This window comes from Lissotriton helveticus, chromosome 4_1, assembly GCF_964261635.1.
Source record: "Lissotriton helveticus chromosome 4_1, aLisHel1.1, whole genome shotgun sequence".
In the NCBI taxonomy this organism is placed as follows: Eukaryota; Metazoa; Chordata; class Amphibia; order Caudata; family Salamandridae; genus Lissotriton; species Lissotriton helveticus.
In genome coordinates this window covers 326889355-326914652 of record NC_136063.1, presented here as the reverse complement: position 1 = coordinate 326914652, position 25298 = coordinate 326889355, and the positions used below count along the sequence as shown (strand labels likewise).

Here is a 25298-nt window from a genome sequence, read left to right as displayed (position 1 = left end):
CTAACTTCAAAGTAAGAGGATTTAACAATCTTTTTGTGAAGGGGGCGTGGCCTGGCAACGTGGCGAGAAGGTGTGAGCTCTTCCCAGATCGGTTCCCGAAAACCCAGGATATCCTACATAATCTTGTTCCATTTAGAGCTCCTTACCTTCACAAAGTGACAGGTTGGAGCACCATAAGGGACCACGGGTAACGGATTGAAGGGCTCTGTGTCTTGGGAGAGGACTTGTGACATCCTCTGGCCTACCACCTTCAGTGGTCCACAACCTGGTGGCTGCCCACAGACAGGCAGTCCTTGAAACAACAGAGCCCGCACTTCTGGGAATAATGAAGGCGAGGAAGAGGTGTTGTTGGGAGTGACCTCTCCAACAATGACTGTGTGGACGTGCAGGGGCCCTCTGCGGCAGAAAGCGATGGGGCAGGCATCACCGGGTCGCAGCCGGCGGAAGACGCGACCTGGCGTGGACCAGGGCTACTGGCGACTGGGGAGCGGCCGGCCAGAAAGTGGCATCATCTGGAGTGGCGGCTCCGCCACAGTAGGCAGAAACCGGAGAAGTAGCGGGCAGCCGCAACCAGAACTGCCTGCCCCAGCAAAGACGGTGAGATTGACACCAGAGCAAGGGAGAAATGCCAGTTAGCACGGGTGGCGCCCTCTGCTCCTACTAAGTTACAAGGGCAGCAAAAGAGGCCGGAGGGAGGGCCTCAGCATGGGCCCATTTAGTACACAGGGCTGGTCCTGCCAAGACAACACTGGAACTCCCATAGCTCGCCGGGGGGCCCAATTCAGGGAGACTTCACCCACTCACAGAACAGGAGCATTGAAATAGAAAAAGAAACAGTGATAGCCAGAGCCCTTCCACAGGAGGAGAGCACAGGTCTAATCTATATCCCAGGACCAACTGGGCATAACCGGGGGTCTGGCTCAACAGCTGGAGAAGAGAACTGGCGACACAGAACTGGCGACAGCCATACCAGAAAAATTAAGCAGGGGCAGCTAGAATCGAGACGCCCAGGAGATCCTGCAACCCCAATGACCGAGTCCCACGTGCACAAAGGGGAGACAGGCTGGGGCTCCACCATGGGCAAAGACAGCAGCTTGGGCCCCGGTGAGCAATACCATCATGCAATATACCACCCCAGACACCCCCTGCATAGACTGACAAGGCAGACAGGACCTGTGGACTAAGGGGAAAATCGGGGAGCCCCTGGCCTCAGAGCCATGCAGGGCGGAACTTCTGGCAGCCATACAAGGATTATGCACAGCATTAGGACGACAGAAACAGTCTCCAATGATGTGAACCTTCTGAGGACGGACCTACACAAAGTTTCCGACAAGGTGGTAACGGCAGAATTTAGCGTCGCGGCCCTCCAGGGGGAGGTCACCACTCTGAAGCGGCAGGTGGCCACAATGTCTACCGCAATGACAGAGCTGGACAGGAGTGCAGAGGATGCGGAGGGCGGATCGCGCCGCAGCAATATCAGAGTGCTGGGATTATCCGAAAAGGTGGAGAGCGGGTCCACTTAACAGTTCCTGGAGGATTGGATCCGGAGGGTTCTGAAACCCAATGGCCTGTCGGGCGTCTTTATTGTTGGAAGTGCACACATGGCCCTGGTTCCGCTCCCGCCACAGTGGGGGCCCTCCGAGAGGAATCATTGCCAACATCCTTAACTACAGGGGCTGCATCTTAAGAGCAGCACGGGAACAGGAACCACAGAGGTTTCAAAACGTCCGCATCCACATATATCCGGATTACACAAAATGTGTCCTAGAGCAACACAAATCCTTCTTGGCCATTAAACAAAAACTCAGAGTACCGAGACTCCTGTATATGCTATTATACCCTGCAAACTGAAGGTCATGTACAAAGACAAAGCCCATTAATCTGAACAGGCAGAAGTATGGGAGTGGCTGGAAGTCAGGGACCCCAGACTCACACAGAAGGGAGGGCCATACATGGGGCACGTTCCAACAGGGATCACCTATGAAAGGGGTGGCCAGTCCCAGGCCAGTGAACAGACCCGAGACTACCGAAAGAATCCATGTTGCAGACAAAGGAACGATACAACTCTGAACTGGGGTTGGGGCGACTATATCAGACATCCAGTGTGGAACCAGCCTCGAAGGCGCAATGCCTGTCTAAATGATTCCAGAGATATGGACAGAGGGGGAGGAGGAGAGGGCTGAGATCTGCACAAGAAATTGGCATAGAGACTGTGTGCAACTGGGTGAGGAGGGCTGTCCATGCAAAAAGAGACCAAACTGGTTGATCTACAGCTTATTTGCAGCTGCCTTATGGTAATGGGTATTTAAGGGATCTGGGAGGACCCATCTATGCTGCAATGCAGCGGTGGGGTCATATAGGCACTGATATTCATCACAAAGCGGACATGGTTTGTAGGGGGCGGAGAGCCTGTTAGGAAGTGCTACTCCTTGTTTATGGTTGGTCCAGGTTGAGCCAACAGAGACGTTGTGTCAGTCTTCACACAGCAGTGGGTGGACCATTGTAGACGGATGTTTTTGCAATGGCCGTCCGTGGGAGGGATGAGGGCGAACGCAGGTGTTTTATGTTACTTAGTTATAGTCAGTTGATTTTTGGGTGGATATTGAAGGGAAGCAGCCAGTACTTTGTATGAGATTGTGCGGGGGAGAGGGGTCAGGCCACGAACCAAAATGGAGATGTCCAACAAATATAAGCTTACTACTTGGAACGTACAGGGGCTTGGCACTGCAAAAAAGTAATATATGGTCCCGTCACTTCTCAAACGACATAACACAGTATAGCATGTCTCCAGGAGACACACTTGACAGATGCCGAAGCTGTAAAACTAGGGGGGAAAATGGGGGGGGAGGGGGAAGAAGAGACTTGTTATGGGTGGCCCTGGGGGTTCCTTTTGCACTTAAATACATTGAGGCAGACAGAGGGTAGATATATACCAGTGCAGGGCAAGCTAGATGGACAAGAGATAGCAATCCTTAATTATGGTCCCACAGTGGATGACCCAGTTTTCTATGCCACAGTGAGATACTGTCCCCTGGAGTGATAGCAGATGCTTTTTGTGTGGGAGACCAACTGTGTGATCGACAAGAGGGCTGGACCGCCACCCTCCACGACAATTGACTAAACCAAGAGTCAAGACTAACTTAGCTAAGTGTTGGTACAACTGGGGTTTGGGGATGTTTGGCGGGACACGCACCCAGGGAAACAGGAATATACCTGCCTCTCGGCCACACATGGAACATATAGAAGACTAGGTAGGATCTTGGCACCACATCAGACCACACTGAAAATACAAGAGGCCACACACTTACCAAGTTGCCCTTCAGATCACACACGGGTGACATGCAAGTTCCGGTGAGGGAGGAGGCCCCGGGCCCTCCATTCCTGAGGCTCCCCATAAATGCTACAAGAATATTTAGGGGGAAAAAAACTATGGCAACGGGCCTGGGATATTACATTGATTTAAATTGAACTACGGCGGAAAGCAGAGCAGTAGACTGCCCTGAGGGGAAGGTGCGCGAGCCTCACATCTGGAGTGCAACATTTCCTTCAGGATACACTCCTTAGAAAGGAAAGGGACTTGGCTGCCCTACAAGGGAAGGTAGGAGAGGCAGAGCAAAGGCAACTGCTACACCGGCAAGGAGATAAATCAGGAAAACAATTATGCTGGACCCTTAGGTCCAGCATTTGGTCATGTTGGATTTGTCGGCGGCTTTCGACACCGTTCCCCACGACGGTCTCCTTTTAAGACTCTGGGAGATCGGTTTTCCGTGGGACGGTGTGGAACTGGTTTAAGTAGTTTCTGACCGACCGCCGACAAGTGATCTGGGCACCTCAGTTTTCCGCCGAAATGCCGCCGCTGGAGGTTGGGGTTCCTCACGCGTCCATCCTGAGCCTCACCCTTTTTAATATCTATATGGCCCCTCTAGCGGCGGTGGCGGAATCTTTTGGTGCCCGGATCATATCCTATGCTGACGACACCCAGCTTCTTTTTACGTGCAATAAGGGTAAGGACTTTGACGGCAGCCGGATCAAGGAATGCTCAGGCGCTGTTTTGAATGGTTTCAGAGGCATAGTCTGAAGTGCAACTCCGATAAATCGGAGTTGCTGTTTTTTGGTTGCCCGCCTGATCCCAGCTGGAAGTCATGGTGGCCTCGGGATATGTTCCCGCCTGTTGATGTCTCGTCAAAAGCCAAAAATCTGGGTGTCTTGTGCGACGATCTTTCTTTCAGACACCAGATTATAGGGCTGACAGGAAAATGTTTTTGCATCCTGAAAATGTTGCGGAAATTTCTGCCAATACTGTTTCTGCAACATAAAAAAATCATTGTCCAGGCCTTGATAGGCTCGCGTCTTGATTACGCGAATGCTCTCTACCATGGCCTTCCCAAATACCTGATGGCTCGCCTGCAGGTTGTGCAGAATTCGGCTGCCGGGGCCATCTTTGGACTACAGCGAAGGGCAAGAGCCGCGGAGCTACTCAAGAGACTGCATTGGCTCCCAGTCTCTAAGAGAATTACTTTTAAGGTCTTGACCCTTGCCTTTAAGGCCCTCCATTCAATTGGCCCAAAATACATCGGAATGCGTATGGCTTTCTACGCCCCCAGGAGGACTCTAAGGTCCGCTTTGCTGGCCAAAGCCGCTGTCCCTACCATCAGACGCGCCCGGATTGGAGGTCGCTCCTTCCGGTACTTGGCACCTCGTTGCTGGAATGAGTTTGCCATTTCCTTAAGGAAAGCCAATAGTTTGCTTTCCTTTAGAAAGGAACTGAAGACTTGGCTTTTCTCCCAGTAATTTCTTTTTCGGCCTACGGTCAGAGTTGTGTTGTGCACTTTTCTTCAGCTCTCTTTGCCAAAGCGCCGGGACACTCCATGGAGTAGCCGTGCGCTATAGAAGAGACCCTTATAACATAACATAGGTGTGAACTGCCCTGCCCGGAGGACCTCTGTCTCGTGAACCATGGTGAAGGAGAGGCGCGTACCCAGATCGACATAGTGGAGTTGTTCAAGAGGCATCTCGAACAGGCACATACTATCTCGGGAAACCCCACCCAGAAGCAATTAGACAAGTACCTAGGGCAGAGGTCTTCAAACTGTGGGGCGCGCCCCCCTGGGGAGGCGTGAATGGGTTCCCGGGGGGGCGTGAATGGGTTCCCAGGGGGGCGCGAATGCCTCTGTAATTGCATGTAAATGAAGATGGCCTGGAAGTGCGGCAATGTTTATTTGCTGCATTTCCAGGCTGTCTTCATTTACTTCTAGCCCTTGTGAGAACAGTGATCAGCATGCCATGGGGGCGGAGGTCAGGAAGAGTGCTGGAAGGGTCAAAAAGGTTGCTAAAATCAAAGACATTTATGTATTTTTAACAACTGGCTGTTTTTATTATGATGCATAAGCATCAATAATGTTCAAAGCACCTGATGCCACGTTCCGTGCCCCAGCAATTTTCAAAGTATCAATAAAAATGCCAGGATAACTCCAGTGATTAATGTTCTTTCTGGGGAGAGACAGGAGCTTTGTCTGGAAGTGGAAGTTTCTTTTGACTCATCATAGCACAGAAGGTTAATATGCCTGCTGCACAGAACATATCCGATTCAGATCACAAAGTACATACACTATAAATAGGTCAATGGGTTATTTTTTTTCTCAGAGAGATGTTTTTGTTACTTGTAGTTTAAAAGTTAAAATACTAATATATAGCTGAGTGCTATTAACTGTCACCAAAGAGCTGCATGCAAACTGCAAGGAATATATTACAGCTACATATTTTTTTGACCAGTTTTTCCTTATCCTAGTATTGCAAAAAGTGTTCATTTGGGTAGAAATCAAGTCTTCTTATTAAAACAAGCATTGGCATAGCCAATAGGTCTCGCCTTTGGGACCTTATAAGTATTTAGTTATGCAGCACAATATCCTTACTGCAACGACATTAACTGTTGCATGGCTAAACACTTATAAGGTCCTAAAGGCGAGACCTATGGGCTATGCCAATGCTTGTTACAACCTGCATGCCAAAGAGGAGGAAAGTGAAGGAGCGAATACAAGAGAGAAAGAATGGAAGAAGCAATGGCAGATTGAACTCAAGTGGGGGAGTGAGTGAGAGAAGAGAGAACGATAGGAGAGAGAATGAAGGGGGAGAGAGAGAGAGAAAGAAGGGGGGAGAAAGAGAAGGAGAGAAAGGGAGGAGACAGAGAATTAAGGAGAGAGAGAGAGAAAGAATAGAGATAGAGAATTAGAGCGGGGCGAGAGAGAGAGGGAGAGACAGAGAGAGAGAGAGGGAGGGGGAGAGAGAGAGCGAGAGAGAAAGAGAGTGGGGGAGAGAGACATAGGGAAGAAGTAATGCAAAAAAAGTAATAGCCAATGGAATAAACTTGTGATAGTAATTTCCAAGAAACAATCCCAAATTAAATTTGGAAAATCCCTTAAAACCTGGCTATTTTTTTCTTCAGAATATTTTATGAATCTTCAGTAAATACAGTAAAAAGGAAACCCCTACAAAATAAACATAAGTAAAAATGCAGTCTGTTTGTTTTCCTATTTGCGTGTACCTTAAAGTAATCATAGTATGCGAGCAAACAGGGAAAGATCCGATACACAAGTGTAGGGGCATTTTGTTACAGCGATTTCTTGATTGTATGCCTTAGCAATTGTTAGAAATGGACAAGTAGGAACAAATGGAAAGTGGTGGGCATGGCTGACCAACGTGACTAAATACAACAAACCTCGGAGAGCAGCGCATGCCTGCTACCAGGCTCAACGTAAAAAAAAAGCAAAAATATTTGGATCATGGAGAGGAAACCCCAATCTAGTGTTCTTTTGATGCAGCCCCAATTGCCCAAGCAGTTCAGAAAAATGCGTGGGTGCTGTTCTTACTGTCAAGGCTATGTCGTTCCAAAGATTGGGGCTGGCAGCAATCAGTGGGTGGGAGCGAGTGTAGCGCAGGTCTAGCTTGCCAAATGATCTGTAGCGGATAATAAGTAGGATTAGGATATGTGACTGACCAACAGCAGGGGCATGCTTGAAGAGAACCAGAGACGAAATTACTGGACGAGCCGCAGGGACTCAAGTAGGTTGTAGCGGTGTCTAATGTAATCAGACCGAGGCGTCTTAGGGAAAGAATCCAAGTGTGGTGGCGGCAAGCTGGGGAGGAGGCACAGCATTAATGAGGGTATGCGAGGCGCCGAGGATGGCTGCGTGAAGAAGCGCGGGGGGACTTACTTAAAAGACCGCAGGGGGCCATGCACGAGGTGCTTCAGGTCCCATGTTGCATAAATCACCGGGGAGGACAGGCTCTTGACTGGCGTGTGTGTGTTACAATTTCTAAAAGAATGGAAGACGATTAGTGGTAGATGTGATGAGCGCAGCAGGGGATGCTGGGCTCAGCCGAAATTACTTATAGTAGCGCCGGGTTAGTGAGCGTGGTGCACCGGAGGGGTTCGGTGTCACCGAGGGAGAAATCCTCACAAACTCTTCTACAAGGGTGGAAGAGAAATAGGGAGGTGCGGGTGGAAGGCACATGAGTGAGTCGGGGCAGAGGCCGATGCACATGTGCAAGTTAGTATAGGGCATGGTGTGCACCTGGGCCAAGCTGCAAGGGCGCACAAGAGACACCATGTTGTGTAGTAGAAGGATGCCGTAGATAGAGGCATCTGAAGTCAAATAGACATGGAGAAAGGGCTGTCGTGAATAAGCAAGTTAATTAGAGGGGGCAAAATGCATTACATGGGGAGGGATGCAAAGTATACAACGGGCGATGCAAGATTGAACAAGCAGAAACACGAGAGACGGCCTGCGGCCGTCAAAGTGAAGTGGACATGGCAGGCAGGGGAGGGGGCGGAGCGGGGAGAGCGGCATGAGGGTGTGAAGCAGCAGGGGCCTGAGACGAGGCCGCCTTGCCTTTGATGTGGTAATGCGAGGCAAGCGGCTGGTGGCATTGTGCACGCGCTTTCACGTGCACTGGAAGAAATCGCCTGATCTCGGTAAGCTCTGTTTAAGCCGCAATAGATCGAGCTCCCGCTCTCAATGCGCATGCGCATTGAGATAGGTCGCTCGACCTAACAAGCATTGGAAATGCAATAGGTCTCGCATTAGGAAAGTTTGAGCTATTGGTCTTATAAATGACATTTTTTTATTTATGTGTTTTTTAAAATAGCTAAATTAATAGCTTTGTCATTTACAATGCCAATAGTTATAACTTTCGCAAATGTGACACCTATAGCATTTGTAATGCAACATTTTTTGTATTTACGTGACTTAGATGTATTGATATTACAAATAACAATGGCTTTTAATTTTTTAAAATAATTAATACTTAAATGATTTATTTAATTTGTAATGTCAATAGCTTAAACTTTTGTAAATAACTTTTGTGAAGATTATGTTCAGTGTTTTTATTGTGACGAAAATCCAAGAACAGAAGTGAAATATTAACATCTTTTTGTGATTTGTAAAAAGCTTGAAAGCTTGAAAACAGCTTGAAACATTGAAAGAACATATTTGAACCAGTGATGCTGTGGTGGTGCTGAGTGATGCTGTGGTGGTGCTGAGTGATGCTGTGGTGGTGCTGAGTGATGCTGTGGTGGTGCTGAGTGATGCTGTGGTTGCGCCGAGTGATGCTGTGGTTGCGCCGAGTGATGCTGTGGTTGCGCCGAGTGATGCTGTGGTTGCGCCGAGTGATGCTGTGGTTGCGCCGAGTGATGCTGTGGTTGCGCCGAGTGATGCTGTGGTTGCGCCGAGTGATGCTGTGGTTGCGCCGAGTGATGCTGTGGTTGCGCCGAGTGATGCTGTGGTTGCGCCGAGTGATGCTGTGGTTGCGCCGAGTGATGCTGTGGTTGCGCCGAGTGATGCTGTGGTTGCGCCGAGTGATGCTGTGGTTGCGCCGAGTGATGCTGTGGTTGCGCCGAGTGATGCTGTGGTTGCGCCGAGTGATGCTGTGGTTGCGCCGAGTGATGCTGTGGTTGCGCCGAGTGATGCTGTGGTTGCGCCGAGTGATGCTGTGGTTGCGCCGAGTGATGCTGTGGTTGCGCCGAGTGATGCTGTGGTTGCGCCGAGTGATGCTGTGGTTGCGCCGAGTGATGCTGTGGTTGCGCCGAGTGATGCTGTGGTTGCGCCGAGTGATGCTGTGGTTGCGCTGAGTGATGCTGTGGTGGTGCTGAGTGATGCTGTGGTGGCACTGAGTGATAATGTGGTGGCGCTGAGTGATAATGTGGTGGTGCTGAGTGATAATGTGGTGGTGCTGAGTTATGCTGGGGTAGCGCGGAGTGATGATGTGGTGATGCTGAGTGGTGCTGTGGTGGTGCGGGGTGATGCTGAGTGATGATGTGGTGATGGTGAGTGGTGCTGAGTGATGCTGGGGTGGTGCTGAGTGATGCTGTGGTGTTGCTGAGTGATGCTGTGGTGGTGCTAAGTGGTGCTGTGGTGGTTCTGTGGTGGCGCTGAGTGGTGCTGAGTGGTGCTGCTGAATGATGCTGTGGTGGTGCTGAGTGATGCTGTGGTGGTGCTGAGTGATGCTGTGGTGGTGCTGAGTGATGCTGTGGTGGTGCTGTGGTGGTGCTGAGTGGGAGATGGGGAGAGGGAAAAAAGGAGAGAGGGGGAGAGAGGAGGGGGAGAGAGGAGAGAGAGACGGAGACGGCGAGAGAGGAGAGGGAAGAGAGGGAAAGGGAGAGAGGGAAAGGGAGAGAGGGTAGAGGAAGAGAGGGGGAGGACGAGAGCAAAGGACGGAGGGGAGAGAGAGGGGAGGGAGAGAGGGAGGGGGAGAGGAGAGCAGGCAGAGGGGGAGATGGGGAGAGGGAGAAAAAGGGGAGCAGGGGAAGGTAAATAGAGGGAGAGAGGAGAGAGTGGGAGAGAGGAGAGAGGGAGAGGGTGAGAGAGGAGAGAGGGAAGTGATGGAAAGGGAGAGAGGTAGACGGAGAGAGAGAGAGTGAAAGAGTGAGGGGAGGGAGAGAGAGAGAGAGAGAGAGAGGGAGGACGAGTGGGAAGGAGGGAGAGGAGAGGGAGTGGAGTGAGAGAGGGAGAGAGGTAAAGAAAAATAGAAAACTGGGAAGCCTTGCTTCAAAAAGAGGCATACCTTATCCTCCAATTTAATAGCGTCATGACAGGATTGAACAACATGACCGAACTGTCAAAAGCGTAAAAAACACATTTCCCATAATGCACCATATAGGGTCACCGATAACCAAATGCTGTTGTCAACCATTATTGGCTGAGATGCCTAAAATACATTTCGCATACACTTGAAAGCGGTGACACATATATGCGACTCCAAGAGAAAATGCTTTTTGCCCGCTCGTGAACAACCGAGGAAAGCAGATACAATAGACGATTAAACAAAGTTATGAAGATATAAGGTAAGCCCAGCCAAGGGACACAAACGTGACTGAATGCATAGTAAGAAAATCATGGGCCAACAGCTAAACCGGCTCTGATATTTTCTTTCAGAAACGCGAGCTAATCACCCATCGGAGATTGCACTCTGAAACAAAAGGAAAACGGCCGGGGCGGGAGTCTGTCGCGCTGAGGTACGCATTAAAAAATAGAAAGTATTATTCAAACGTACTTGTGCAATATGATACTAAATTGATCAAATCCGTCTTTTGTAGCACCTAGCACTGAATATCGGACAAACCAAAAATCGAAAGCGGCTGCTCTGAGAAAATACATAGCATTCAGGTATGCCTAGACTTTCATTCACTAAATAAAACAGTAGCAGGCTACACGTACAACTGAGTGAAATGAATAATATGAGTACATCTTCCACAGAATCCTGTATAAACATTTTCCGGCACAAACAGTGATGGAAAACGCGCGGATTCTCACTGCCGCCAAAAAAGGTAGGAGAGAATAAATTACTGAAAATCCTAAACCAAATCCATTGAGGACGTAATTACTGACGATCTGTGGTAGACTGTTTAAGAGCAAAAAAACGAAACAAGTTAAAAGAAACAAAAAGCTACCTAGATCGTGAAAAAGTGGGATCCCTGGTCACCGTAGCATGTAATCGACCTCAGCAGCATGAAATCTTGAAGTGCACGTTTGTGAATGTTCGGCCAAATGGTGGGGCCCACGAAGGACTGCTGTCCCTTGATAGAAGCCCTTTGAAATGCACGCATAGGTGATCTGCTGGTTGTGTCCCCGGGGCGCTTGGAAGGCAGAGTCGGGTCATCCAAAGCCAATACCAGCGTGCTCCGGGAGAGAAGGTGGATGGGTGAGAACATGAAATGGGGAGGGGTTGCGAGAAGGGCTAAGGAATGAGCAGATGGTCCTGTTTATGACCAGCGCCGTGCTTCAAGAGCCTGGGGGAGGGGGGGGGGGGAGGAGAGCGAGTGGGAGGGAAAGCTTATGGGGTGTGAGTGAGGCCAAGCGCGCGCCTGGTTTTCAATACTATTTACTGTTCTGGCCGCCTTCGGTAACACTTATTTTCAATGTGCTTTGAAGCTGTTTCTACGTTGCAAAAGCGCTATACAATTTAATCTCCAATTACGTTTAAGTGTAATAGATGTTTTACATACAGGCAGCAGTACACAACATTAAAACATTGTAAAATACGCCATTGCAAGTAAAAACAATGGTAAAGAAAAATAGAAAAATGGGAAGCCTTGCTTCAAAAAGAGGCATACCTTATCCTCAAATTTAATAGCGTCATGACAAGATTGAACAACATGACCGAACTGTCAAAAGCGTAAAAACCACATTTCCCATAATGCACCATATAGGGTCACCGATAACCAAATGCTGTTGCCAACCATTATTGGCTGAGATGCCTAAACTACATTTCCCATACACTTGAAAGCGGTGACACATATATGCGACTCCAAGAGAAAATGCTTTTTGCCCGCTCGTGAACAACCGAGGAAAGCAGATACAATAGACGATTAAACAAAGTTAGGAAGATATAAGGTAAGCCCAGCCAAGGGACACAAACGTGACTGAATGCATAGTAAGAAAATCACGGGCCAACAGCTAAACCGGCTCTGATATTTTCTTTCAGAAACGTGAGCTAATCACCCATCGGAGATTGCACTCTGAAACAAAAGGAAAACGGCCGGGGCGGGAGTCCGTCGCGCTGAGGTACGCATTCAAAAATAGAAAGTATTATTCAAACGTACTTGTGCAATATGATACTAAATTGATCAAATCCGTCTTTTGTAGCACCTAGCACTGAATATCGGACAAACCAACAAGCTCTCGGCATTGCGTGGCGGGAGGGGGCGGGGGGAACGTCGAGGGCAGGCAGGATGACTCAGGGGAGGGGGCGGAGCGGGGCAGAGCGGCATGTGGGTGTGAAGAAGCCGGGCCTTTGAAGTGAAGCTAAGCTTCACTTCAAAGGTGTCGGAGGAATGCGGGCGGCTGTGCACGCGCTTTTAAGCTCAATGCACATGCGCATTGAGCTTAAAAGTCACGGGCACTGCAAGGAATCGCCACGATTCCTTGCAAGTTAGATAAAGAGTCGATGAGCCCCTATAGTCTCGCTTGCTCGATGCGCATGCGCATCGACAGGCGAGACCTAAAAAACCACTCACAATGGTGTTACATTTTAAATTCTGAATTTGTGATTTTCCAGACCAAGGACTCTTAAACTATACTGCTTACCAGTATGCATGGCATGCGACTCCTACAACTTGTAGGCCGCTGTCTTGTGTAACATTTCCCATACACGGATTAACACTTGTATGATTGTCTCCGTGCAACGTATGTGTGATGTAACGTGTTCTGACACCTTAAACTGGTATGAGTGGCGCTATAAAACTAAATTAATCTAAAAGACAGTGGTAATGGAGACTTGGGGGGCATTGTCAAATGGTAGTAGAGGGGGAATCCGTGGCGAGGTGGTCATTGGGGGGTGAGGGGGGCATCACCAAACATTGTCGCACAGGGTGCCACCAGGACTAAGGCCGGCCCGGAGGCCTTTATTGCAGAAATTTCCTTAGTCCCGAATCTTGTGGTAGCAGTTTTTTTCTGCTTGAATCATGATTATAAGAAATGTGGTAATTACAGAACAACAGTGTTGGTAAATACAATTGTTATTTCCTATGAGGTTTAAATGCACACCACACAGGGAGGGACTTGCAGGGCACTGGTTGGATTGGTCGGTACTGCCCTCTTCACCTCAGGAGATTTGGGAGTGGTAATTGCTTCACAGCACTGAATTCACAACCGAGCAGTTACTCTAGGGAAGCACTGAGCCTACCAGCCAACTCTGGTACAGGAACAATAGGTTTCAGCAGCAGGTTGAGCACTGGGAAAGAGCTGCAGTCAGAGAAAGAGGTATTAGTTATAGAGGTCAAGCTGATCAAAAGGCACCAAGGACGAGTTTAGAGGTAACAGGGAAAAAAGCAACAGAAAGTAAGAGGAGAATGGTGGAATGAAAGGAAGGCAGGCTTGGTTCAGGGGCAGATAGGCTGGGTCGGTGCAAAGAAATATTGGAGTCAGGAGAAAAGGCAAAAGGGTTCGTCACTAACGGAAGTTGTCAAGATGAAGTTAAAGAAGAAATTGTTAAAGGAGGTGGGAATTGTTTAGCGGCCAAGGGAATAGTTAATGTTTGAGTGCTGTGAGGACATATTAATCTGAACGGCATTAAGCAGATGGATTTTTTTTGTACCTGAGCTCAAACGGCCTTATGACAACAGCAACAAGGTGTACGTGGTGATCCAATCCCAAAGTATGTTTGGGAGATTAAATGGCTGCTGAATCCACGCTCAACATATTTAAAAAACATGGCAGAAGACCACAAAAGAAGTGAATTGTCCAGGAAAATAAACCGCACATACATAGAACTAGGTTCACTTAAAAACACATGTGTGCAACAAAATGTATTTGTCTTCCTGTACTGCACAATAAAGCAGAACTTTTGAAAAGACATAAATCTGTCCTCCAGAATCGAATGTTTGTAAGTACTAGTTTACAGCACTGAAGAATTGGATATGCAGTACTATGCAGCAGATGAGGGATTATATAAGTGGCCTTTTTTTACTTTAAAAAAGGCCATTCATTAGTGAAGCAGGTACTGCTGCCAGGTGTGTAAGTGGCCATTGCTGATTATCAATAATTAAGCAGATGCAGAAGGACTGGGGCCCATGGGTTTGAGGGGCCCACTGCATCCCAGTTATCACTGTCTACCTTTAAAAAGAGGCATGGGAGCTTATTTTCCTTTTTAGCATTAGGACCGAGGGCACCTTTGCAGAAAAAAGGGAGACTTAGTGTGGGAGCTTTATGTTTTTTCTGAACGGGACAGAGGACCGTATTCAAAATCGGAGTGATGGGCAGGCATGGTGGGGAAGAGGTGAAAGATGAAGAGGTGAAAGATGTAGAGGAGATAGCCTGCTACTCAGGTCAGCTGTTATCAATAATACAGCAGGTGTAGTTGCATTTGGGTCCAAGAGTGTGAGGGGCTACAACACCCCAATAATGGGGAGCAGTATTTTTGGGAGCACACATGGTTTTGTTTGATGCATTTGCTGTTTTATAAGTATCATACTTTGTGTGGTTTATGAGCTATAGAAAAAGTATTCCTGAAATCATCTCATAAGCCCGTTTCTGGCACACAGCCATGTCCCTCCCGCTCCACCAATCATTGCCTTAAAGTTTTGTAGGGGGGCCCGACCTCAAAACATTTTGCTTAGGGGGGGCTCGGAGCAGAAAAGTTTGAAGACCTCTGACCTAGGGGATTTGCAGCTTCCGCAATTGAGTGAGGATGGAAGACAAGCGCTAGACAACCCACCGACAGTGAACAAGATACAATCTGCTATTAAATCTCTCCCATCCGGAAGAGCGCTGGGTTTACTACAGTTTTTTCAAACATTTTCAGCTGTGGTGGCCCCCTACCTGCAGGGAGTGTACGCTGAGGCATAGAAAAAAAAAAGATGTCCCCCCTGTCCTTTCGTGAGGGCATCATAATGATCCCAAAGCCGGGTACGGAGCTTTCCAACTCAGCCTCCTACCACCCAAATAACTATGATAAATCTAGACATGACTATTCTATGCAAAACTTTGGCCCAAAGTTGTGTATTCTAATCCACACTGACCAATGAGAGTTCAGACCACGCAGGAACACTACAATTAATCTTCGGCGGCTCATGCACGTCATCCATTAAGTGGAGGACAGTGAGCAGGATCTTGCCTTGGTATCCATCGATGTAGCTAAGGCAGTAGACACTATATTGGTGCTTCCTCCAGGCGAGTTTGGAGTGTGTGGGGGTGGGACCAAGATTCTGGTCCTGGGTGGGCCAGCCTACACAGGGCCCTCTGTCACAGTGCGACAGGAAAAGATGATCTTGGATCCCTTGGAGATCCAGAGGGGCACCAGGCAGGGGTGCCCATTATCACGTTTACTGTTCACTCTGGAACCCCTGGCAGTCAGAATTAGGAGCGACATGGGACACTAGCATACGGAACGGGCCAGGTAGCACCTGCTTTCCTTATATGCCTATGGCACTTTATTTTATCAGACGACACCGGCAGTCTCGTTCTCATGCCTGTTGCAACATTTCCAGGCTTTTAGGGAAGACATTTGATTTCAGTTATACAAAGCCTTGATTACGGATATGCCCAGAACAGTCATAAGCAAGAGTAGCTTGGGAGGACGACTTCGGTACACTGATAGCAGACAGGATGGAAGGAAGCCTGTACACGGAAGGTGGCCTCATGTAACGAGACGTTCAAACCGGTTCACTTTAATTACTTGCACAGCCCATTCCCTACTCCACAGAAACCCAACAAACCCAGACATGTCCCAGATGCAACACTATCCCGGCATCCTTCATACACTTAGCCTGGGACTGTCCAATGGTCCAAATTTACTGGAGTCAAGTGGTTGAAACACTACAGAATATAGAAGTGACACGCTGAGGCTAGAGCCTACCACATTTTCTCAGGATATTGAAACAATGCAAGGACGAGAAAATGCAGTGGAGATTAGTACAATTGGCATTACTACTGGCAAAAAGAAGAGTGGGCATACTATGGATAGATACTGCGGGTCCCAACAAGCAGAGCAGAGATGGGTGAAAGATGTCAAAGAAAAGGCAATAGCATAGGAAATAAGGCTACGGGGTGTATAGTGGATGAAAATGCAGAAGAAGATCTGGCAAAATGGAGGGAGGCTATAGTAAGTTACGAGTCTGCAGTGGGAGATCGATATTCAGTGAATTCCGGATCTGAATAGGGTAGTACTCCAAATATCAGAGGATTCAGATTTAGCGAAAAGGATACTAGCAATATTACCCGTGCGGAAAATAGAGCCTGAAACTCAAAGGATCTCAACGGGCGGGTGACTTCTCTGACAACTGCGTGGGAAGGGATGGGATGGCTACAAAGTTTGTTCCTCTTTCATAAATGGGGTTGATGTAACCTTAATGGGGAAAAGGAAAAAAAATATACATTCTTAAAAAAAAAAAATTGCGGTGAAAGGCTTTTTTTCTAGCCCCCTAATGAACTGTGCAGACATTTCAGAATATATCACAGTTATGAACACACAAATAAAGCACATTTATGGTAATTCTATAGTGCGGTAGAAACTTTTTAATTCGATCCAAACAAATCAATACACTTCCACACTATTGTTTGCGAGCTGCATCATTTTATTAGTTAAACTGTAGGTATGTAAAAATGCAACTCATTTCAGTTGAAAATGTGTTTTTAATGGCAGTACGCTACTGCGCCTTGCACACACCACACTACTTCTCGATATTCTCTTCGTGGCCACAAAGTTTAGCCATGCAGAACAGCAGCCACGCTGGTGCACTACAAAGCTAAAACAAGCTGAGAATGTCAATTGCTATTGCATATGCGAGATTCTTTACCAATGCTTGTTGAATTTCACAAGCAATCATTAGCAGCCCGACCAGTAAGCTATCTTGACCCCATGTAATACGCCAGGTTAGTGGGGGGGGCGTGGCCAAGGAGCGGACAATGGAGGACGGGTGAGCTCGGAGCTCCACGCCAGACAGCTAATTATCGGCCCAAACCATTGGAGCCAGAGACCAGTGTACGTCCCGAAACGGGCCAGGTGGTGCCAGGACAACAGGGAGCTGGTTCCGGCCATCCTATCGGCTCCGAGGCAACAAGGGAGAGTTTGTGTTTGAGGCGGCTGTCGGTCTGGGAACAAGCAAGATGGCGGCCCGGGATAGAGTGGCACCCGCGAACTGAGACGGAACCCGGAGTTTGTTGGGGCATGTCCCAATCGAGAGCTCGTCAGCAATTACCTGGTCTGGGCGGCTGCTGTGCATTGTGGGGGCCCGACGGAACACAGCTACGGCAATGGTGCTTCCGTGAAGGAGGCGAACGCACCGCATCACTGTCTCCAGAAGTGATGAGCAAGGCGGGGCGCGTGATCGGAGCCCAGGTCGTGACTCGAGGGCTGCCTCCCTGGGTGCGAGTGCTGCCTGGTTCCCCCCAGGGTCTAGACCTGCGAATGCAGTGCCCTGCTGGTGGAGATCGGGTTCAGACCCACGGAGGAACAGCTGAGGCCAGTTCGAAGGACATCCTATGCCCCGAAGAAAAGAGGGGTACTGCGTCTGGCACGTACGCTCCCCTTGGGGCGCATTGGAGGAGGACCAGAGTAGACCTGGATTAGGGTTGCGGCGCAGTGGGAACTACCTTCTCTGCGGAACGGCCGATACGCAGGAGTTTCACGGCACGGACCCATGGGCCTGGATGGGTCGGTTGCCTCGGGACTTGGCGGGCCCCATTGAGAAGTGCTGCGGTGGCACAGGGGCGTGCACCCCAGACTTTTGACATGGGTGAGAGAGGACGAATTGCTGCAAGGGACTGTGTAAGGACTGGCCCAACTACCGGTGAAAGCCCAGCCCTTGGAACTAGACTGAGACGTGCATGAAAGTGAGCCCTCCAGCAGTGTAGCTGCCTTGGACGTTGAGGAGCTGGGACTTCCAGAGTGCCACAGGCCTGCACCGCAGTGCGTACAGTTGAGCTGCGGAGAGAGAGAGTACTCCTCACCGGTCCACCAGGTACATACCAGGCTTGATATGTTACTTTGCTCCCCGGCTTTTAATGACTCCATCTGCCACACTGAATTCCAGGGGCGCACTTTGCAAGACCATAGCCCTTTATTGATGTCATATCAGTCCCCGGCCGGCGTCCCCCGATCCCCACATGGAATCTGAACCAGTCGTTGCTCGACGACATTCCCTTTCCGGCCTCGCTACTCACTCATTGAAACTTCCTTCCCCTTTAATGCTAACACAGACTCCTCACCCCAGGTGGAGTGGGAGGCATTCAAAGTGGACATACGGGGCCACTGAATTGATCAGGGGCCCACAGGGAGCTTCGCCAGGAACTCTTGGACTTGGAGGGGAATATCTGCAGACTAGACAACCTCCAGGGTACAGATGATGTGGCCTGTGTGACATTGCAGGAAACACGTGTACGATAAACAACGCGCTAGGCAGGCTGAAGTGCTACAACTACAAGGATTACCTGGATAGAGTGCAGCAGGAGGAGGGGAAAGCGGGCCAACTGTTGGCGAGGCTAATTAAACAAGAACTGGGGGGCTGGGGGAGTGCCTATTACACAACTTAGCCTAGACTCTGGTGACGTGGTGCACAACCTTCTGGTGACGTGGTGCACAACCTGGATGCAATTAACGATTCCTTCTTGACGTATTCAAACGGTTGTATGAGGCGCCTGCTGCGGCCCCCTTGCAGGATATACAGCGCTATTTAGGCCCTCTGCAGCTCCGTACGTTGGAAAGGCTGAAGCGCGGGAGGAGGGGTACCAGATAACCTTGCAGGAAGTCAGTGCTGCCATTGCGTCGCTAGCACCTGATGAAACGGCGGGGCTTGATGGTCTCTAAGCCGAATTCTATCAGCGCTTTGCCAACACGCTAGCCCTGCATCTTGTTATGCTATTTGCAGAGTCGTGCGAGGGTGGGGGTGTTGCACAACTCCACCCAGACGGCGCTAGTGACCCCTCTCCCAAAGTCCAAGAAGCCAGATGCTAGAGTGAAAGATTACAGTCCTCTCTCCATGCTCAACCTGGACTTTAAGATCTTGAGCAAATTACTGGCAGGTAGGCTACTCCCACATATGAAGTCCCGGATCCACCCAACCCAAAAGGGGTTTATCCCCTGTCGCAGCACTTCTTATAATCTTCGCAGACTCTACTCTATACTACCATGCAGAAGGTCCAGCTCAGCGGCAGGCAGTGGTCCTGTCAGTCGACTTAGAGAAACCTTTCGACGCAGTGGGCTGGGAGTACTTATTTGAGCTTTATGCTTCGCCCACCGCGAGAGTCAAGACTGGCAGGACAGTTTCTATGCTATATTAGATATCTTGGGGATCCCGTAGGAATACCCACTCCTGTTTGCCCTGGCTATAGAACCCCTTGCGGAACGGATCAGTTTGGGAGGGGGCGGACTGGGGTTGTCACTGGGTGGGCGGCAGCACCACATCTCTCTGTACGCGGACGATCTGCTGCTATATCTGACAGGCAGTTGAGGTTGGCTCTGCGCATCCTGGACAACTTTACACTGCTCTCAGGCCTTCGGGACAATAATTCCAAGACTTATCGGTTTCCGACAGCAGGGCAATTGCCTAGACCAGAGAAGTTGCCGGCGGACATACTCTGGGCTCAGCGCACCTTTAAATAAATGGGTATTCACATCTTTTTTATTTCATTTTTTTATTTTTTTATTTCCTCATTCTGCAATAAAGTGTATTCGGAGTTGTCAGGGGCCCGCTTCTCCGATTTCTGTTCCGTCATGGCCCCAAGATTTGTGATATATTCAAGCTATTGTGATTTCAGAGTGGGATCCCCTTGTGTCCTTAACACTTTCAATATCGAACTGGGGGAGCTGGCCACCCTGACCACTCACACAAACTTACTGTTTGTGTTTTTATTGCCATTGCATAATCATTGGAAATGTGCGGGCTTAGCGTGGAATGATCTACATAACCTATTCATTTACATACTGGGATCCTTCCCAAAGCTCCCAATAGTTATACTTCATACTTGGTTTCCCTTTTCTATCCCATTTATTTATTTTATTTATGGAAGCCACCCATTCCAAATAAGTGGGGGCAACTGGTTTTATCCACTTGATACAAAGTTCCCTGCGAGCTAATAAGATCAACATGAACAAAAGGTTCTGTTCTTTAAATGTTAAGGAATTTACCCTCTCTTGTATATTGACCCCAAAAATAACGAGATCTATACTTACAGTTATCGGTCTTCTTAATACTGCTTCTATAATTTTACTCACTTCTTGCCAGAAGCCATCGATCTGGGGGCACTGCCAAAACATGTGCACATCATCCGCACCCGCTAATCCACATTTGGGGGACACTTTCACATTTTGTCCACTGAATTTGGATAGTCGCTTCTGCGTCCAATAGGCTCTGTGAATAGTAAAGAGGTGATTTCTCCTTAGAGCAGCGGATTTCGTAATAGCCCAGCATTTGCTCATAGATACTTGCCACAGGTTTTGGAGATCCAACGACGGCAGTTCTTTCCCCCAGGTCGCTTCTGGAATTAGGAAATTCTCTTCCCCTGCTGCAATAAGAGCCCAATACCAAGATGCTATTTCTTTTTTTATCTGGGAGTTCTTTATCATAGTTGCTTCCATGATCTTGTTTCCGGTGTTTTTTCTTTCGTTGTTTTTACCCAACTGGTGAGCTGATAGAATTTAAACTTTGAAAGGGATGCGTTTGTTTTTTCAGACAGAGTTTCCCAGTCTATTATGTTGTTGTCCACTATTAGTTGGCCCCAAACTTGGAAGCCTGCTGTTTTCAAAGGTATTGCCAGCTTGTCTTTGAGACATTCTGGGGTTCCTGGTGACTCCCAGATTGGGGCGAACTCACTGTAATAGGGAATGTTCAAGGTACACCGTATTTGGTACCAGAGTTTTGCCGCTGATCTTAACGTCTTCAATTTGATTTTTTTGAAGTACTTTGGATGGCCAAATTTAAATAGGAAGTGCCCGGTATTTTCGGTCATTGTTTTGAGATGTTCTGGATACAGATCATAGTTATTTAGAAGGATCCTCATATGCTTGAATTGGAAAGCCCTATAATATTCGAATAAGTCGGGACTGGCAATTCCACCTTCTGCTTTTCGTCTTCGTTGTTTGCTCCAGGCTATTCGTGTGCTTTTTGAAGCCCAGATAAAACTCGATAATTCTCCTTGTATTTTCTTCAGGGTTTGCTTCTTAAATTCTACGGTTATTGTGCTGAACAGGAATGTGAATTTGGGTAAAATAGACATTTTGAACAAATTAGATCTACCAAGGAAGGTCAAAGGGAGACTTATCCATGTTTTTAGTAGCGGTCTTACCTCCGCAATTATCCTATCCAAGTTTGTACTGGGTATCTTATCTATGTTTTTAACCAGTTCTATTCCCAGATATTTGATTTTCTCTCTGGAAAAGCTGCCATTTACTTGGGTATTCCCGCTCATGATTTCTGTTTTTGTTCGATTTATTTGGTAACCTGATACCTTCCCGAAGTCTTTTAGGGAATCCTCATAGCGTTGAAGGATCCTGCATAATCATTAGTGAAGATCATCAGATCATCTGCATATAAAGCAATTTTTTTTCCATGCATGATAAGTGAACAGAGTTATTTCTGAATGAGCTCTGAGCTTACTTGCCAGGGGTTCGATATATAAGTTGAATAAGATTGGGGATAATGGACACCCCTGTCGGGTCCCTCTGTGTATTAGTATATTTTCTGTTAGACTCCCGTTAACTAGGACATTAGCTTTTGGGGCTCGATAGAGTTCTTTGATTACTCCCTGAAAGTTTTCTCCCAGATTGTATTTATTTAGTGTTGCGTTCAAAAAGCCCAATTCACTCTATCAAACGCCTTCGCCGCATCTAAGGTTATTATTGTGAGCGGAATTTTCTCGGTTGTCGCTAGATCTATTGACCTGATGAGTTCTTGTGTTAGGTCTTGCAGGTGCCTGCCCCTTATGAACCCTTTCTGATCTTCGTTTATCAGGTTACCTGCGATTTTCCCTAACCTTTTTGCCAGAATATTTGTGAAGATCTTATAATCACAGTTAAGTAGGCTTATGGGACGATAAGATTCACATTTTGCTGGGTTCTTGCCTGGTTTTAACAAGATGCTTATCGTTGCATCATTCCAGGAGTCAGGGAGTTTCTCCTTCTCTATGTAGATTTTGTTTAGTAGGTTCGTGAGCGGGATGGCCAGGACCTCACATAATTTAATGTATAGTTCATTAGGAAGGGCGTCCGGCCCAGCTGCTTTCCCTCTCTTTAAACCTTTCAATGTTTCTTTTACCTCCTCATTGGTGATCGGGGAATTCAACTCCTCTTTTTCCAGATTTGATATTTATGGAAGTTCCAGGTTTTTTAAGTATTCGTTTAGATCCTCACTTGAGGGAGGCGTATCTTCCGTATAGAGGGAAGCAAAGAAGTCAACAAACTCTCTCATTATTACAGATTCTTCTGAGCTTGCGCTAGAGCCATCTTGCGGGAGAATATTAACTATCTTATTTCTGCAGGCGTCGGTTTTTGTTTTCCACGCTAGAAGCTTGCTGCATCCCTCACCATAGTCCTAATTAGCTAGTCTGCTTGCTTCCCATCTCTCTTATTTTATTCTCTAATACCCCTGTTAACCTTTCCTCTTGGATTCCTTTATCTTCTACCCACTTTCTTTTTTGTTCAGGGTCTAGCTCGGCTTCTATTAGTAGCTCCATATTTTTTATATTGGTTTCCAGCGTTCCTATTTCTTGTCTTGTTATTTTTGTTTTGTGTGCCACTAGACTGAGTATTCTCCCCCTTATTACTGCTTTATAGGCATCCCAGCTGACTTGCAGAGATGTTCCCTCTTTATTATTCTCAAAATAATCACCCAAGTCTATTTTAAGTGTATCCATAATTTGCAAGTCGTTAAAGATAGTGCGATCTACTGTCTATCTCCCTACCGCTTGTCCCTCACCCAGGTAAATTTTAAAAAGAACGGCTGAGTGATCCGACAGTACAGCTGGTAAGTGCTCCACCTTGTGTGTCTTATCGACTAACATTTTATCAATCAGAAAGAAGTCAATTCTGGATTGTATACCCAATCTTTTGTTTTTAAAAGTAAACGGGTATTTTTTGTCCCCCTTCTCCTTCCAAACATCCAACAATCCCAGATCTCTTTTATAGATTCCCAGCCACTCCCTCATTTTAGGTAAATTTACTTGTTTCATGGGGGGCCGGCGATCTAACTTAGGGTCTGGAATTAAATTAAAGCCCCCCCCTAATATTACTGGGGAAGCAAATGACAATAATTGCGTGAACAAATTCTTTAATGGGATAGGGTCGTCTAAGATAGGCCCATAATAGCCTGCTATAGTATACGGTATATTATGGATTCTTACTCTGGTGATAGCCCATCTGCCGTTTTTATCCAACTCTATCTGCTCAATTTTAGCTTTTGCAGATTTCTTAAAAAGTATGGAGATTCCCTTTACCACACATTCCTGATCTGTGCATACATAGCTATCCACCCAATGTAGTTTTCGTATAATTTCTTCCCATTCCTTCTTTAACAAGTGAGTTTCTTGTAATATTATAATCTCACTGTCTGCCACTCTCAAATACTCCAGGATTCTTCGCCTTCTACTTGGTAGTCTAAGCCCGTTAACATTCCAGGTTAATATATTAACATTTTTCCCCATCTTTTCCTCTTTCTTGCTTACCATGTATCCATATTTTCCCCTTGTTATATGTAGCCTGCCCTGATATCTCCTTTTTTCTTTCTTGCATTGTGAGGATATTTTTTCAATACTTTTTTCCCTAGTTTGCTCCCCACCCCTGTGCATTTTTTTTTTTATTTGTCTTTCTTGTGCAATAAAATAACCCTCCCTGGGGAAGCCTCCCTGCTTTCCTTTTGGGCTTCATTTAAGCCCCCTTTGAGTTCCGTGGGTGCCCACATCATACAAAATAGTGCCCCATTTCTCTTCTTTTTCCCCTCAGATTTGAGTTTAGCATTTGCCTTTAGTTGATATCTTATGTTTTGACTCATTTCGAATCTTTTCCATCCTTCCAGAGAGAAAACCCAATAAATAATGGATAGAGAATCAAGAGTGCGCCCGGCCTCAATTCTCACTTGGTCCCTAATTTGTTCCAGGAAATTGGCAACTTCGGCTGGCTCTCTTATGTTATACATTTTATTACGCCACATGATTCGGAGGGCTGCGGGGAATTTCATTTGTACTGTGGCTCCTAAGCTTTTTATTTCCTGCATATATTGGCCAAGTTCCCATTGTCTATCCTGGGTGGCTTTGGAAATGTCCGACCGAATCCTGAATGTCCAATTCTCTTTGGTGTGAGGCCCGTTTTTTAATGCCTCGCCCAAGATCCTTTCTTTGATAGTGTATGTTTTAAAATTTATCAAGATTTTCCTTGGGTTCTTCCTTTCCTTTTTCTTACCAAAGGGGTCTCGGTGCACTCTTTGAATATCGTCCTCTAGGCCTATATCCTTTGTCCAGGGGAAGTGTTCCTCGAGGAGTAGTACTACAAATTTTTTGACGTCTGTCCCTCCTTCCCCTTCCGGCACATTCAATATTCTCAGGTTGTTTTTTCTGGCCTGATTTTCTAGGGATTCCAGTTTCTCATTCATGCTCCTGCCGCTCTCTTTTAGTACTGTGTGATGATGTCTCCTTTAAGAGAGAACTTTCTGATGTATGTGACACATCATGAAAGATTCTTTCTGAAGGAGTTGAAGCTGAAGGTCTTTGATAGCTGTATCTAAATAAACCAGCTCTTCAATCAAACAGAAAATCAAGCCTAATTACTACATTTTTCATGGCGACGAGGGTGGGATACGAACCCATGCGTGCAAAGCACAATGGATTAGCACTAGAACACTTGTTACTGACAATGGAGTACAATTAGGGTCTAGCATGATGAAAAGATTTCTTAGTGACTTTGGAATTGAACATGTTCAAGTAGCATTGTTCAGACCACAGGCTAATGGTCTTGTTGAGAGAGTTAATAAGATTGTAATGGACAACATTCAATTGTCTTTGGCGAATAGTCTAAATTGGAGAGAGGAGTTAAACAGGATGATGTGGGCACATCGAGTAACTACCCATTCTGTTACAGGAATTTCACCTTTCATTGCATTAAAGGGGAGAGAACCTGCCACCAAAGAATCACCTATTTGGTTAAGGAGGAAAGATCAAGTTTGGGTGGATCGTGAGTGCATGGCAGAGAGGATGGAACATTCTTATGTAAAAAACAAGGAAAATTATGATAAAAGGAAAAGCGTGAAAGTTGTGAGTATAGAGGTTGGTGATTGAGTCGTTGTGAAGAAGGCTGGGTTTGTAAAAAAAGGAGAAAGTAAA

At 47.2% G+C, this 25298-nt stretch overlaps 1 protein-coding gene across 3 annotated transcripts in view; it reads right to left on the bottom strand.

Moving 5' to 3' along the window:
- RAD21 (RAD21 cohesin complex component) overlaps positions 1 to 25298 on the bottom strand; it is a 337501-nt gene that overhangs the window by 297789 nt on the left and 14414 nt on the right. The gene's annotated exons all lie outside the window — the stretch shown is intronic.